This window comes from Macaca fascicularis, chromosome 6 (genome assembly GCF_037993035.2).
Source record: "Macaca fascicularis isolate 582-1 chromosome 6, T2T-MFA8v1.1".
In the NCBI taxonomy this organism is placed as follows: domain Eukaryota; kingdom Metazoa; phylum Chordata; class Mammalia; order Primates; family Cercopithecidae; genus Macaca; species Macaca fascicularis.
The window spans coordinates 1339054-1356074 of NC_088380.1; positions in this window are offsets into that span (position 1 = coordinate 1339054).

The following is a 17021-nucleotide window of genomic DNA, read 5'->3' on the forward strand; positions in this document are numbered from 1 at the left end:
AGGGTGACCACCGGGTCCTTCTAAGCAGGAGAGAGTGGGAAGGAAGGGTGGGAGGAGGGCTCCAGGGGCCACTGCTGGTGGTGAGGATGGAGGACAGGCCACAAGCCTGGCACCTTGGGAGTTAGAAGAGGCGAGGAACGGAGTCTCCCCTGGGTACTCCAAGAGGAGACAGCCCTGTCCAGATCTGGACCTCAGCCCACTGAGACGCACTCTGGACCTCCAGCCTCCAGACTATGAGAGAACATGCGTGTGCTGTTCTGAGCCACCGAGTCTATGGCAACTTATCATAGCATCTGGCTGTGAGGGCTGAGTGCAACCGTTCCCCTCCCAGGAAGCTCCTACAGGAGCAGGCCTTGGAGCAGCGTGGGGGAGGGCCATGGACCTGTCCTGGCTGCAGCCGCACCAGCTCTGTCACCAGCCCCCTTGGTCTGGGCTGTGGACGAGAATTCCTGTTCCCACAATCGCTGGGGGCTGGCTCTTGCTTTTGGAATTTGGGGCGAGGCTGTTAGCTTTGGCTCTAGCACAGAGAAGACCGCAGAGGTGGGGGTCCCTGGGGAGGGGGTGCAGGAAGCCCTCTCCATTCTTAGGGCCTGAAGGTGCCTTTTGCTTCCTGGCTGCCAGCAAGGAGCAATGGGGCGACCTCATTGTGCACACAAATGTGTGTGCATGCATGTCCATGTGTGTACAGGTGTGTGTGTGCTGAGCCATCCCAACTTTCCCTCTGGGTCATGCTGCTTTCAAAGCTCTCTGGTGGCCACCCTGCTCCTGGTGTCCTGGAGCGTGTGGTGGAATGAACCACAGGGGAGGGACTTGTCCCCTGAGGAGCAGGGCTGGGAGCCCAAACGGTGGGAAGGACATGAAGTGACCGGGTGAGAGGCGGTGGCATGGGTGGAAGGGGTGGTGAGAGGCGGTGGCATGGGTGGGAGGGGTGGGGAGAGCCAACAGGCAGAAGCTTTGACATGGGGTCTTGTCCACTAGGCTGGGGACCCCCTGGGGCCTGTGTGGTAGGAGGGTGGGGGCTGGGGGCCCCTGGGAAAGGCCGTGTGAGGCAGGGGTGTGTCGGGGCTGCCCCAGCAGCCAGGAGCGTGGGGTGGGCCATGGCGGGAGGTGGGGTCCTGTGAAGGCTGGTGTGGTGTGAGGGGCTGGTGCGGGGCTCCCACTATGCTTGGGAAGAAGGTTCTTGTGGCTGCCCCGGGTCCAGAAGCCCCTCCTGTGTTTTTTGGGATCACAGTCGGCACGGAGTCACTGCCCGTTGAAAAGCGGAGCTGGAATCGGAAGCGCTCAGCCTCACCTCACCCGCGCCTCCTTTGCCAAACAGTGTGAATAGGAGGCAACCACCTGAGCTCCGCAGCTGTTTATAAAACCTGCTGAGTGACACCCAGAGTCCAGTCACGCAGAGCTCAACCCGGGGACATCACTGGTACCGGGCGGGAGGAAGAACCCGGCAGGCTGGACTCTCCTCTTCACAGCTCAGCTGCATCCAGGACAGATTAAGCCTCGGAGTCTTCGTGAGACGCCCTCTCCTTGCATAATAAGACAGTGGTCAGCGAAGGTCAGAAGCGTGGCCTCAGCTGGAGGTCTGGACTGAGTGTGGAATTCCTGCAGGGTGAGATGCAGATGCCAAGTGTGCCCTGTCTTCCCTTCAGTGGGCTTTGTCCCTGGTCACAAAGTCAGTGGAAGGGCAGCCCCGAGGCAGGTGCCATGCTCGCTCTCTATCCCATGTGGGCCCCCCAGATGTGGGCAGAGGCTCGGCCCTGCGGCCTGGCAGCTTCTCCCTTTCTGGCCCCAGGGCCACCTTGCTGTGGGTTCCTGAGGGGAATGATCACCCCTCTTCTCGCTCCATCTTCCCAGGTTTTCAGGTGCACATCCAACGCTCGCTGAAGCTAAACGGCATCTCAGTGAGCTTCCAAAAATGCCTGCCAACCGCCTTCCTTCTTCACCAGGCCAGGCAAGGGCTCAAAGCACTTTTCCTGCAGGAACCAAGGCACTAGCTCCTTTAACAGCCACCAGCGAGTCCCACCTCCCCCTCCCCCTCTACCAGACATCCCCTTTCATCCTCAGGGGAAGCACCCGGCCCCTCCTTGGCCTGGGCCCCCTGGAATGGGCTGCCTGGTGCAGCTGCATCCTGTAGGAGCCCGTGGGTGGCTGGCGCTCCGTGTCTTCCAGGCACTTCTGTTGAAGGCATTTTGAGGAGGTTGGAAGATAAGTGTCTAGTTAGGCATTAGAGAGAAGTCTGCCTTCACGGTGGCAAAGTTAGGCTGTGTGTCTTTTCCTGTCTCGGGAGCAGCCGCTCTTGCCCCAGTTGTGGATGCTGGGGGTGAGTGAGGCCTTCAGGCTGGCCATGGGCTCTGTTCAGGCTTAAGGGGGAGCCATTGACCTGCAGCCTCCCAGAGGAGGGGCACGAGGTCTGCCACTGGCCTTTCCAAGTCGACTTCCTTCTTTTGTCCTGCCAATTTTCTAGGGAAGAAAGCTGCCTTTTCTCTGGAGGCTGGCAAGAACTGTCTGGGAGACTGAAATACAGCCCCTTCCTTTCTGTCTTTAATTTCCCTTCAAAACTGAGCAGGAAAAAATGATGCCTTTTGGTCTGGGGCCCTTGCGGGCAGCATCAAGCCCCTAGCACCCCTCCCCTCCCCTCACTGTGCTCTGAGCGAACCCCACATGCACACGAGAAAAGGCGGGAGAAAAAGGTTCGAGAACAAAAGAACAGGATGTTCTCCTCTTCTTCAACTGTCTTTGAGTCGGAGCCACTCGTCTTTAGAGCCAGAGAGAAGCTGTTTCTCCTTTTTTTTTTTGCTGAAAGAGAAAACACTGTTCCAGCATGCCTGCTTAGAAAAGAGAGATGTTTTGTGCCAGCTGATTTTCAAAACCACCTGGAAAAGCGAAGGACCTGCTCCTGGAATCTGTCCCCAGCAGACCCTCCTGCCCCACCTGCACTATCCTGAGCAGTGCGGGGGGCACTTCTGACCGCAGCCCCCAGCCCCACTCCTGCCCACCCTGCGCTTCCAACAGCAGCTCTCGGGTGTCTGATGGGCCCAGAAAAGAGGAAGTGGCCCAGATGTTTAGATCTGGATGTGCGCCCGGAACGCCATGATGTCATGTGGTCAGGTTTTAATGTGGATGTTGGGTAGGGGAACCGAGTGCTTATTCTACTTATTCCTTTCAAGCAAATTGATTGATGAAACAGCACCAGGCTGTCTAGGTTCGGTTTCCACAGAGCAGTCTTTGAAGAAAACGAAACATCTCCAGAAACGTCTTTACCAGGCCCTTTCCCTAATTTCCACTTTTCCTCGGGTGAACCATCTTTCCCTACCTGGGGCTGCAGAAACTCAGTCAGTTACCTCGGAACCACAGCAACCCTCCCGAGGACCAGTGAGGTGGGCCTGGCCACCAGCATGGCCACAGAGGGGTCCTCGCCCCAGAACAGCTCACGGGGGGTTTCTCAGAGTGAGTACGACATGCACCTTGCCATCTGCCTTCCCTTCAACTTTTAACTTTTGAAAAGTTTGTCCCCATCTATTTAAAGTGTGTTTATTGTCAAAAATAAAAGTTCAGAACTGAAACAAGAAAAATTCCCGTCCTCCTTGTAACAGCGGTCACTTCTGTTAACACTTTAATATGCACCTTTTGAGACATTTGCTCGGCATGTACAGTCGGAAACATTTTTATGTAGATGGAATCATGTCAAAAATATGTTCTGAGATTGGCTGATTTCATTTAACCATTAGCCCTGGACATCCTTCCACTGGAGTCTGGCTAACATCGTGAAACCCCGTCTCCACTAAAAATACAAACAAAAATTAGCTGGGAGTGATGGCAGGCACCTATAGTCCCAGCTACTTGGGAGGCTGAGGCAGGAGAATGTCGTGAACCTGGGAGGCGGAGCTTGCAGTGAGCCGAGATCGCACCACCGTACTCCAGCCTGGGCAACAGAGCGAGACTCTGTCTGAAAAAAAAAAGAAAGAAATGAACAAAATAGGCCAGGCACAGTGCCTCAGGCCTGTAATCCCAGCACTTTGGGAGACCAAGGCAGGCGGATCACCTGAGGTCAGGAATTCAAAACCAGCCTGACCAACATGGTGAAACCCAGTCTCTACTAACAAAACAAAAATTAGCTGGGCTTGGTGGTGGCTACCTGTAATCCCAGCTACTTAGGAGGCTGAGGCAGGAGAATTGCTTGAACCTAGGAGGCTGAGGTTGCAGTGAGCTGAGATTGCACCATTGCACTCTAGCCTGGGTGAAAAGAGTAAAACTCCATCTCAAAAAAAAAAAAAAAAAAAAAAAAGAATAAAAAGGGAAGAAGTTATCTGTTCAAACATAATTTTCAATTAAAATATTCTGTACAACATGTTTGCTTCCAGGCAAAATGGAGTAAAGAGACCAGATTTACCCTCCCAACTGAAACAACTAAAATATCAGACAAAATATATGAAATATTGGTTTTCAAGACACTGTACGGAAGGCACCAAAGGAAAGAGATACCTAAGAGATCGAAAATGAGCAAGATGAGCCTGTGTTCGCCCTCAGCATACTTTCTACAAGTGTCAAAGTTGCAGGGCGAGGCATGGTTACCCGAGAGGATCCAGCAGACTCCCTGAGTTAAGGAGGTAAATGTGGGAGTCTGGGTGTGCTCAGGATGCCAATGGTCACAGAAGACTATAGGAGACAAGAGGGCTTTACAGAGAGAAGGGTTGGGAGATGAGCACATAAAGAAAAAAGACTGAAAAAGTGAATCCAGTACAAAAGAACAGTGGAAAAACTGGAAGTGGACTATATGTGTGAAGTGTAATCCTAAAGGAGGGAAGGATATATAATTTAAATTTGAAAAAACAATGGCTGAAATATTTCCAAATTTGATGAAAACTATAAACTCATAGATCTGTGATCCTTAACAAACTCCAAGTGCAATAAACAAGAAGAAAGCTATACCAAGGTAATGCTTAAAAACAATACTAAAGAGAAAATCTTAATAGCAATCACAGAAATAAGTCACATGATATAGAACAATAAATATTGGATGACAGCAGATTTCTTGCTGAAAACAATTCAAGCAGGAAACAATGGAGCAAAATTTTTAAAGTGCCAACATTAAAAAGCAATCAAGCTAAAATTCTTTACCCAGTGAAATTGTCTTCTGAAAACAAAAACAAAATAAAGATTTCTTCAGACAAAAGCTAAAATAATTAATCACAGCAGATCTGCACTACAAGAAATGTTAGAAGAAGTCCTTCAGATGGAAATCTGGATTTTCACAAAGGAATCAAAAGGATCAAAAGTGGTAAGTGTGTGGCTAAACAGAGACTTTTTCTCATTATATAAGTCTTTATAAAAAGATAATCAACTGTTTCAAACAAAAATGATAGCAATGTACTTGAGATTTGTAACATATGTATAAGTAATACAATACCATCACCATAAAGGTCAGGAAAGGAGATATGGAAGTATAATGTCATAAGGCCCTTACACTACACATAAATTGATATGATATCACTTGAAGATAGACCATGATAAGTTAAAGACGTATGCTGTAACCTCTAAGGCAAACACTAAAATAACGAAATTATAGCTAATAATCCAATGAAAGAGAAAAAAATCATAAACAATATTCAATTCATCCATAAATAAGTCATAAAAATGAAAAAAAATGAATGAAAAACAGATAGGACAAATAGAAAACAAATAGTGAAATGGAAGATTTAAACCCACATATCAATAGTTACATTAAATGTAAATAGTGTAAACACCCAAATTAAGAGGTAGAGGCTGTCAGATTGGATAAAAAAGCAGAGCCAAATATACGCCTTCTTTAATTAAAAGGGCACAGATAGTTTAAAATTCAAGGAATGGAAAAAAACTCCAGCTAGTCCAATCAAGAGAGGGCTGGAGTGGCAATATTAATTTCAGATAAAGTACATGTCAAAGCAAAGAATATTACCAAGGGTAAAAAAGCAACGTTTCATAAAGAGGCAATTTATCAAGATGACATAGCAGTCCTAATTATTTATGCACGTAATTACAAAGCTTCAAAATACATGAAACAAAATTGATAGAACTGCAAGGAGAACATTTTAAAATCACAATTACAGTAAGAGATTTCAACACCACTCTCTCAATAATTGAAAAAAGAGCAGGCAGACAAACTGGCAAGAAAGAACACTGGACAACATCGATCAGTATGACCTGACTGATGCCTGCAGAACCCTCCAACCAGCCACAGAGGAATTCGTGTTCTTCTTACCAGAACACCTGACTGATGCCCATAGAACCCTCCCCACAACCACAGAGGAACTCATGTTCTTCTTCTTCTTTTTTTTTTTTTTTTTAGATGGAGTCTCGCTCTGTCACCCAGGCTGGAGTGCAGTGGCACCATCTCAGCTCACTGCAAGCTCTGCCTCCCCAGTTCAAGTGATTCTCCTGCCTCAGCCTCCCGAGTAGCTGGGACGACAGGCGCCCGCCACGACGCTCAGCTAATTTTTTTTGTATTTTTTAGTAGAGATGGGGTTTCACAATGTTAGCCAGGATGGTCTCTATCTCCTGACCTCATGATCCACCCACTTCAGCCTCCCAAGGTGCTGGGATGACAGGTGTAAGCCACCGCGCCCGGCCGATTTTTAGGTTTATAAGGAGTGGCCGTCCCTGGAGCTCAGCTATGCTTGGGAAGCTGAGCCTCCCAGTCACATGGGGCAGGTGCAGACAGGCTTGTACCAGGGGAGGTTGGCTGTCATGTCCTGTCCCCACCACTGCCCACAAGCTGTGGGGCCAGGCCTGGGGTCCTACCACACCTGGTCCACCAGCTACGGACCACAGCCCATGGTGAGCTCAGGGAGGTACGTGAGACAGATGGAGCTCGGCCCTGGGAGACCTCCGCTTCCTCCCCCAAGGTCACCCCCACCCCAGGAGGGGTAGGGACCAGTGGGCAAATGTAGAGCCACTGGGTGCTAGAGCAGAGGAGCCTCGAGATGAGACCCCGCACGCCCATCACACCCTCTGATTATCAGAACGAAACCAATGCCATCCCTTCCTGGGCTCTCAGCCCTTCCAGGACTTCACACTGGTGCAGAATTCCACCGTATGCCTCATCTCCATCCTGGCCCAGGGTTAGCCCTGAAGATCAGGGAGCCCAGCCCAGATACTTCCTGCTCCCCACAGTGATCCCATGGGACTGAGCCAAGAGGATGCCCTGGCAGGGGGGCTTCTGGAACCTAGTGGCCTTCACCAAGCCCATCTGCACTGCCTCTCTCTGCAGGCTCCCAGGCAGCATCAGGGTCTGTCTAGCCCAAGGGGAGGTGGAGTGCCCAGACCTCGGTACATGGGCAAGTGAGGACTGAGATGCGTGGACAGCAGACCAAGCCCATCTTTCAGGGAGAACAAAGAAAGTTGCACTGTGCTCACCTGGGCAACCCCTCCTGCACAGGTCCCATCAGAAGAGGCATGGCGCCACCCCTAGCCTCTGCAATAAAGAAATCAAGATGACCTAAGTTGTACAAGGTCGGGCATCCCTCAGTGGCACAGGAACAGAACCACAGGTCTGTCCTGTTGTGCTTTTTTGTTTTGTTTTGTTTTAAATAAAAGTGGTGGTTTTTAACCCGTTCGATCCAGAGCTCTTCTGTCTCGGTTGTGGTCCCACAGAACATTCTCTGTCTCCTGACTCCTCAGTGAGACTGAAGGAATGGCTGCCAAGGAGCAGAAAGGCAGCTCTGGGGACTGAGCCCCATGTGCAGCTGACAGGCCATGAGCTGAGATATCCAGTAGGGTTGGGAAATCACCAGGAATAACTGGCAACTAGAATCCCAGGAGAGGGGCTTATCTTTCATGAAGTTCCTGGAAGTTATAAGCGTTAAAATTAAAGAGGCAATTTCTGCTGGGTGCAAACTGTTTAGCACCAAGTGTCCATGCGCTTGCGAGAGAGAAGCCCAGGACGGAAACCCCCAGGGGTAGCAGAGCGATGCTGTTTTGTCCATCACTGCCGAGCAGCCAGCAGCCCCCGCACTTACTGGGGAGAAGCAGGCGGCCAGGGCAATAGGCAAGGGAGGGAGGGTTTGTGTAGAAGAGGAGCTGATTTTTTTAAGTGCATTCCCACTTGGGACATATCTATGGACACTTGGAAAACCCAGGAAAGAGAACAGGTCAGCTCCATTCTACAGTGCAGCACGGTTACTAAGCACTTACTGCGTGCCCTGAGTAAAATGGGGTCCCTGCTCTCGGGAACGGTGGGACATGCTCGGCAACTTTGAGTTACCAGGGAGTGGGGAAGGGTTCTGCAGTTCCCAGCCTCTGAGGACTGACTGTTGATGGAAGGCCTGGGCCACATCAGGTGTTCACCCTGAGGACCCTTGTCTAGTCCTGGGATCCCATGAAGGAGAATCCTGGATTTGGGGTCTGTTGTTCAGAAGAAAATGACCCGAGATCGGCCGGGCATGGTAGCTCACGCTGTAATCTCAACACTTTGGGAGGCTGAGGCGGGGGGGATCTCGAGGTCAAGAGCTCGAGACCATCCTGGCTAACACAGTGAAACCCCATCTCTACTAAAAATACAAAAGATTAGCTAGGCATGGTGGCAGGTGCCTGTAGTCCCACTACTCAGGAGGCTGAGGCAGGAGAATGGCGTGAACCCGGGAGGTGGAGCTGGCAGTGAGCCGAGATCGCACCACTGCACTCCAGCCTGGAGGACAGAGTGAGACTCCTTCTCAAAAAGACAGGAAGGAACGAAGGAACGAAAGAACGAAGGAACGAAGGAAGGAAGGAAGGAAAGAAGGAAGGAAGGAAGGAAAGAAGGAAGGAAGGAAGGAAGGAAGGAAGGAAGGAAAAAAAAAAAAAAAAAAGGGACCCCAGATCGTGAGACCCGACTGAGCAGCCGTGAGCAGCTGGATGGGCACAGAGCCATCTCCTGGTCCTCGCCCAGGCTGTTCCCGAATAAACCATTTCCGGGGTGAGTGCAGAGAGGACAGCCCACCCTCTACTCCTAGAGAAACAGCAGGGAGGAGAAGGCTGGAGTTCAACCTCCACCCCCACTCCCTGAGTGTCAGCCAGGATGATGGAATCTGGTCATTTCCAGCAGAGCTTGTGCAAGCAGGAAGCAGCTGGATAGCAGCAGCGACCTCTTTAAACCCATTTCTTTAGACTTGGTTGATAGAGAGTACTGGAGTTGAGCTAGCCCCACCTCTCAACCCGTTGCTCTCAAGTTGCCCAATGTGGAAGAGACATGGGGTCTGGAGGAACGAGTGACACAGGTTCAGCAGGGCCAATGAGTCAGCGGTGGGACGGGAATGACAGCCAGGACTCAGCATAAACTGCCCCCTCACCGGGCTTGGTCCCAAAGGCTGAACTCTGCAAATTGCAGAGACCCTTACACAGCAAGAAAATTTTATAAATGGGAGGCACCTGCAGGCTCCAGGGGAGGAGGGAAGGGAGGAGAGGAAAGGAGGGAAGAGAGACAGGAGAGGAGGAGAGAGAGGAGAGAGAGACAAGGGGAAAGAGGAGGGAGGGGAAGGGAGAACGAAGGGGAGAGAGGAGGGGAGAGGAACAGGGAGCACCTGGCAGGGCTGATGCCCATTCTCATCCAGGAGCGAGGAAGGACCAGCTCCCAGGCTGGCCTTCTGTTAGGATAGATCCTGCTGCATAAGAGGCCATGGAAGCAGGACCTGACAAGAAACTTCCAGGACCCAGGGCAAGATGTCCATGTAGGGCCGGCCCCTTGTTCAAAAGTTAAGAATTTCAAGACAGCAACAGCAGAGCATTAAATCAAGCTCAGCTCAGGGTCCAGGAAGTGGGGCATGTTACATGCAGAGGGCAATGAAGCCCTTGAAAATGCAAAAGGCATCTACCCCTGTGCACAGGCTCTGTATGTGCTTGTGTGAACATGCATATGGGTACATGTGCCGTGTGCACGCGTGTGAACGCGTGTATGCATGTTTGGAGGGCAGATGTGTGTAGAAGTGTCATCAGGTACAACCCTCCTCTACCTCAGTGGACCCTGGGCTCACCCAGACCCTTGGAGAAACACGGTGAGGGCCCCTCACATAGGGCCCTTCAGGACCCAGCCACATCCCAGCCAGCCAGGAGCCCACAGTGTCCATGCCCAGGCCCCACGCAGTGTTCAGAGTCCATGCAGGGTGCTGCCCATTGGGTGGGCCTGAGGCTCCAGGAAACAGACATGACAGCCCATGGGCAGGTGGCCTTCTGGTCAACAGCCATGAGGAGGCCTCAAGAGAAAGCTGCCTGGCAACCCCTTTCATCTGGGACAACTGGTCTAGCCCAACTGACAAAGAGCCTGAACTTGAGGCTGCCTCCTGCCAGAGGCTCCCTGGGTACCAGAGGCCAAGGGGAGCTCCACCATCCCCTTTCCTGGGAGGGGCGAGTTGGGCCAGCCAGCCTCACTGTGGCCGCCTGGCAGGGCTACAGGCCTGCCCCTTGCACCTCCCCACAGCCTTCTGAAGGGAAACACTAGAAAGGCCACTTCCTACACCATGTCCCACTGGCTTGGGGTACTTCAAACCTGGAAACTAGTGTGGCCACAATCTCCTTTTGCAGCCCAAGAGTTGGAGGCTGGTTTCTAAGGAGACAGCTAGTGCCTGGGGTGGGTGGCAGGTGGGCTGTTTGCAGGAGGAAACCTCAGTGGGCCTGGGCCTGCCTGCAGGAGGGCATTGTTAGGAAGGCCATGGAAGACTCTCAGAGCCTGCATCTCCATTCAGGGGCAACTTCATCCACCCCCATCGTCCTCTCTCCAACTGGCTGTCCTTATCTCCAGCCCAACACCAAGCCAGCTCCGCTGCAGGTGCAAAGGGGCCACCTGTCCCAGCCCAGCTTCCACATGTGAATGTCCTGTGCTCTGGACAGCCAGGACCTGCTGCCACCTGCTTACAGGGGCGGTGAGCACCCTCAGGCATACCTGTTCATCACCCACAGGTGCCCAGCCCTGTGCTTACCCCACAGCACGTGCACACAATGCCCTCTGGATGCCACAAATAATTTCTAGCAGCAGATGAGTCAGAAGGGAATGGACCCAATGTCTAGACCCCACCCCACCCCCATCCTGCTGAGGTTGCGAGCTCCAGGGGAGCAGAGGCAGTTGAGGACATGAGCCATGGCTGGTCCCTGGCAACCTTGCAGCACCACCTGGGGGCCCAGCAGTGAGCACAGTGCTTGAAACACCACTGGGCAGGTATCACCCACACCTACACCATGGAGCAGCCCATTCCAATGGCAAAGATTCCCAATTACACTATTAAATAAGAAAAGAATGTACTTTGTTTTTCTTTTACTACATATAGATGTTAAGCTTCTGTAAATCAAAAAACAGGACCGGGCATGGTGGCTCATACCTGTAATCCCAGCATGTTGGAAGGCCAAGGTGGGCAGATCACCTGAGGTCGGGAGTTCGAGACCAGGCTGGCCAACGTAGCGAAACCCTATCTCTACTCAAAATACAAAAATAAGCCAGGTGTAGTGGCATGCGCCTGTAGTCCCAGCTGCTTGGGAGGCTAAGACAGGAGAATGGCTTGAACTCAGGAGGCAGAGGTTGCAGTGAGCCAGGACTGTGCCACTGCACTCCAGCCTGCGCAACAGAGCGAGACTCCATCTCAAAAAATGAATCAAAAAACAAATAAATGTAATAGCAAACTGGGTGAATGTTTGCAGCAAAATTACAGAGAAAACATATCCTTCACAGAGGAAAAGCTCTTACTAATCAAGAAAACAACATCATAACGGAAAGAGAAATATAACCATAGACATTCAACATAGATGTCAACCTTGCCCATGGCCAAGGAAACAAACACTGAAGCCATCATGAGACTTTGTTTTTCAGTTTGCTACAGTTTGGAAAGGCAACGAGCTTGCCCCTGTGTGGCTGGTGGGCATGTGGGCTGGCAACAGCTTTCTGAGCTGCTGCTCCTCTAAGAACAAAAGCAGTTCCATCCCTCTTCCAGGGAAGCTCAGGAATCACTTACAAACATAAACAGGAATTTGTGAAGGAGGCCATCCAATACAATGTTACCTGCAATGGCAAACTAAAAACAATGTAGCTGTTTCATGGAAGGAAATGGTGAAATCCATGTCCCTACATTTGTACCTTCCAGCACCAGGCAGAAGTGTAAATTGAACTTTTAAAGAATATTTGAACATTGAGAAATAAAAACACAATCCCAAGACTTCCAACTGACTAAATGAACCCCTTCTTGGCCAAGGGGGCTCCAGAGAAACCTTAAACATTGGGTTCCCAGCCATAAAGGGATGAAATGCCGGACATGCCTCATTATGCCCCCTCCCTCACTAACCACTGCCATTGAGTTTCTTTCTTCAGGATAAACAGAAAGCCCTTTTGAAAGATTTGCCAGACTCCCCACCCCTCATGCAGTTTTGACACAACCACCAAGCAGCATTCCTTCCTGATAACAGACCCCGACTGGGGACTGGCTCTGGCTGGTGTGGAGGCTGCACACAGGATGCCTCTGTGTCCTTCATTTCACCTTTTGACCTACAGAGCCTCATTTCAATGCACTTAAATGTTAAGTCTCTACCCCAAAGTGAACACGGGACACATGTAACCACACATGTGAGCTCACCATGCATGTGTGCCCCTCACTCTTGTAGAGTACTCACAGCGCCTCCTGTAGCCTCTCAGCCACCCTGGTCAGCACGTTCCTGTCTCATCCTCTCCACCCTCAAAGTGCCTGCTTCTGGTTTAGGGCAGAGGCCACGCCTCCCAGCCTGTGGATGGTTACTTGCAGGCTTCAACTCTTTAGAGAAATAAAGCTCTCCCTTCCATGTTTATGAATCTCATGAATCTTCAGTTGACAACATATAAAGAAATGAGCATGAAATGATTTTCAGTAAAATAAGTAGGAAACAAAACTGCAGATAATTAGGTGATTATCTTGGGAAATGGGAATCTGTGGGTCGGGGGAGGGAATTTTTATTTTCCTCTTCACAATTTTCTACATTTTTCTAATTTTCTAATTTTTCTAAAAAATTTTCTAATTTTTTTTTACAATGATCATACAGCACTTTCATAACAAAAACTAACAAATATTTTATTTCACAAAACTACAACCTGGAAAAGGTGTGATAAATGTGTATGAGCAAATATTCCATAGCAGTTAGAATGGATGAGGCATTTTTATCCACACAGCAGATCTTCAGAACATGAGGCACTGCTACCGGTACTGGGCATGGCTTTGGATGCTCTCCCAGTGGAGGTCTGAGGTGACCCTGAGCCATCTGCCCTCACCTGGCTCTGGGGCAACAGGGGCAGGGGTGGGAGAGGCATCAGGTCTGGGAAAGGGCACAGTCCACAGGCTCCATTGGATCAAGGCAGTGCCCTCCACCCCATCGGGCCTGAGTGGAGATGGCCTCACTGGCTTAGCTCTGCCCAAGCAAATCCACCCTAGTGTTGACTCCAGGGCATCCACCAGGTCCCCACCTCACCCCCTGCCCCAATTACTTATGTTGTTCTTTTTATCAGAAAAACATTCGATGTGGCCGTATTTTCAGTAACAGCTTGAGTCAGTCTCACTTGGCTGTGATAACTCGGAAGACTGGTGATCAGAGAGGAGGAAAAGGGGGATGGGGGAGGGGGGAAGAGGGAGGGAGGGAATAGAGAGGGAGAGAAGAGGTGGATGGTGGGAGGATGTTTCTTGGCATGATTCCTGCTGGTTCAGACCCAGTCCAAGTTTTCTGAATCCGTGTTCTGGAGTGTCTGGCGCTGCCACAAGATGAGGAGGAGGCCCAGTCACATGCGTGAGGACATGGGTGCATTCTCCTTATGGCCAACCGGAGTTCCCACCAGGCACACGACTTCGTTAACAGAAGCAGCTTCTCAGGCAAATCACATGGCACCCCCAGCCCCTGCTGAAGTGCCTCCTCCTCCTCTCCAGTTTGCCCAAGGAGCCAGAGCTCCGGCTGCATTGGTGCTGGGGGTGGCTTCACCCCGTGAGGGTGACACTCCGTGGGCCACTGGGAGGTTGTTGTGCAGTCCTGGCCAGTTTACAGCACAGAGATCCAAACTTTCATCTAATACATAAGACAGGAGCCATTTTCATTTGACCAGAGAGGGCCCCAGTGGGAGCCTCTTGGCTCCCTGGCATGAGCCACCACGCCTCGCTGGGCCCTCAGCTCCCAGGAAGAGCTCCTCTCCCTGCGGCATCCATGGGAAGTGCCTTCAGTTGCTCCAGTTCTTCACCCCTCTCTGTATCTGCCCTATGCCTGCAGCTTGGCAGGGTATTTGCTGCTTACATTTTGAGACTGTCAGAAACAAACTGTGCCTTCAAAATACACAGTGGAATCTGACACCAATGATGCAGTCCAGAATGCTTTCTTGCCCTGGTGACAAACTTTCCGAGTATCTTACGTTAGTTTAGTGGGGCCTTCCAGCAGCTGTCCCAACTCAGAGATAGACCTGCAGGCCCATGGGGCAAGACAGAGCCCTTCCCCACCAACCTTGAGCTTGGATGGAAAGTATCATCCCTATGTTTGCTGCAAGTGTGTAGTATGATGACGGATGTGTTGGCAGAGCCAGGACCATGCTGTCCAGGGAGGCATCAACACTTTGCGATGTCAAGACAGTTTACAAGACTCAAGAATGCTACTCCCTTGGTGAGACAACTACCTTGTGCTATAAATCCCCTGACAAGTCACCAAGACTTGAAGGGAGGAGGCTCTCTGGAGTGTGAGCCCACTCTCCCAGATGCTAACTTGGATGACTGCGAACCCAGTCCTGCCTCAGCCATGGGCAGTCTCTTCCTTGGAATCCAAGTACATTGCTGCCACCTGTGCCCATGGTTGCACAGACTCAGGATGCCACCCGCAGGAGAGAGTTGCAGGAATGCCTGGCCTCACTGCCCTGGGTAGGGAGCTGGATGTCCAGGGCAGGGAGGACTGGCTCTCACATTCTGCAGAAAAGACTATTTGTGTACACCTGGGGCCCTGTGTGGGGTTGGGGGGTCAGAGATGCCTCAATGCAATTCACTGTTCTGGCAATGGGGAGGGAAGAGCCTCTTTTAGTAACTCCCAAAACTGCCATTGAAGAGGGGATCCTGGACATAGCCAGCCTGACCCTCTGAGGTGAGAAAAGAAACTATAACACAAGGACTGCTGCAGTTGCTCTCTAAGCAATAGGCTTGACCCAGCAGGCACTGTTTAGACAGCCCAGCAAGCTCCCCTGTTGCCAGGAGAATCCCAGAGACCCTCTGGGACCCTCCAGCACCCAGCTATACCAGCTCCACTCCACAGCTCACCCAAGATGGACATGAGGACTTCAGATCATGATGTCCAGTTTTAACTAAACTAACTCCCCAGAAACAGGACGCGTGACTTCACAAGGCTTTTGCCGAGGAGCCCTTGGCTGCAGGGAACGTAAATGGGGTAGGTATACCCAGGCAAGGATGTGGGCAGACCCTCCAGTCTCTTGTGGTCTGGGTCTGCCCTGGGAAATGGCCAGCAGGATTCTTGTCGGAGGCAAGCTGGAGGTTTCTAGGTCCTGGGTTGGAGGGAGAACTATGTGATTCCCCTCAGAGACCTGGGGATGGAGGGATTGGACCCTTCCAGCCACCTGTGCTGAGCCCATCTGCTGCCTCCTAAGGGGCTCCTAAAGGGCGAAGGGTGGAAGTCTCCTGGGCCATGCCCTGAGCAGACACCACCCTTTCTGCTCCTTTGCAAAGATGCCTCTCAGGATCAGAGCTGGTGGCCCGGTCCCTCCAGGAGGGATGGGAGGGCCAGCTTCCTTCCCTGACAGCTGTGGGAAGCTGGATCCCAGTCCAGGCCTTGAGTGCAGTTCCCTGACCCTCATGGTAAGCGCCATGCCTGGTCCCCTCATCTCTCTGGGGAAGAGGTAATAAACACTGTTGGGTTTCCCCGACTCAGGCACAGTGACTTACACATCCTTGTCACAACCTGGGCTTTAAACGCTGCACCACACGTTCCCAGCATGAGTGAGGGCTGCCTTTCTTTAGGAGATGGAGGCACAGCCGCCTCCGGGGGTCCTGCTGCCTGTGGGCACCCATCAGGATAGAACTCACAATCTGCCCACCACTGCCTACCATGTGGTCCCTCAATATCCCCAGGCCTCCTCCCACCAAGTACCCTCAGGCTTCTGTGCCCACTGCAATCTCATCGTAGTGACATCCATGATGTGGTGAAGACTTGAAGAAAAAGATGTTAAATGAGGGATTCCTTCCTCAAAGTAGAATGCCCCTTTTGTGGGCTGAGAATTGAAAACTGAGGACAGGGTTCGTTCCTTGAGTCCACATCTGCTGCTGCAAGGAAAATCTGCAGTACAACCCCAACCCAATCTGCCTGGCATCTACACCTGTGCACTGGGCAGGGGAAGGAGTGGGTCCTTGTGACTGGGACCCCAGGGAGTCCCCAGCGGTGGATGAGATGGACCATGGAAAGGGACTCCCCCACCACAAGAGCTGCACAACCTGTTAAAGGGGCTGAGACCTCCATCTTAAAGATAAGTGGCTTTAGGCTGGGCTCGGTGGCTCACGCCTGTAATCCCAGCACTTTGGGAGGCCGAGGTGGGCGAATCACTTGAGGTTAGGAGTTCAAGACCAGCCTGGCCAACATGGTGAAACTCTGTCTCTACTAAAAATAGAAATCCAAGCTACTCGGGAGGCTGAGGCAAGAGAATCGCTTAAACCCAGGAGGCAGAGTGAGACTCTGTCTCAAAATAAATAATAAATAAAAGATAAGTGGCTTTGTGAGCCCAGGGCTGGGGACTGTCCTGGGCAGCTACGAGGCAGTAGACCCAGCTGGCCTGCTGTCCCTGGGAACTTGGGACTTGGGCAGGTAATAGCAGCATATCTCAGCACTGCCCCAGGTAGAGGAGTGGACAGGGGAACCTTCCTTCCTTCTCGGGGATGATTGGCACACACAAAGCACCTTCTGTATGCACACAGGCCCATGGACAGGGCAGGAGGCAGGGCAGTCAGGGGCGGTGGCAGGTGTCCTGGCAGGAGGGAGGATGCACCCCTGGTGAGAACCATCAGGAGACAGTTTGGCATTGCATGACCAGGCTGGAGAAGGGG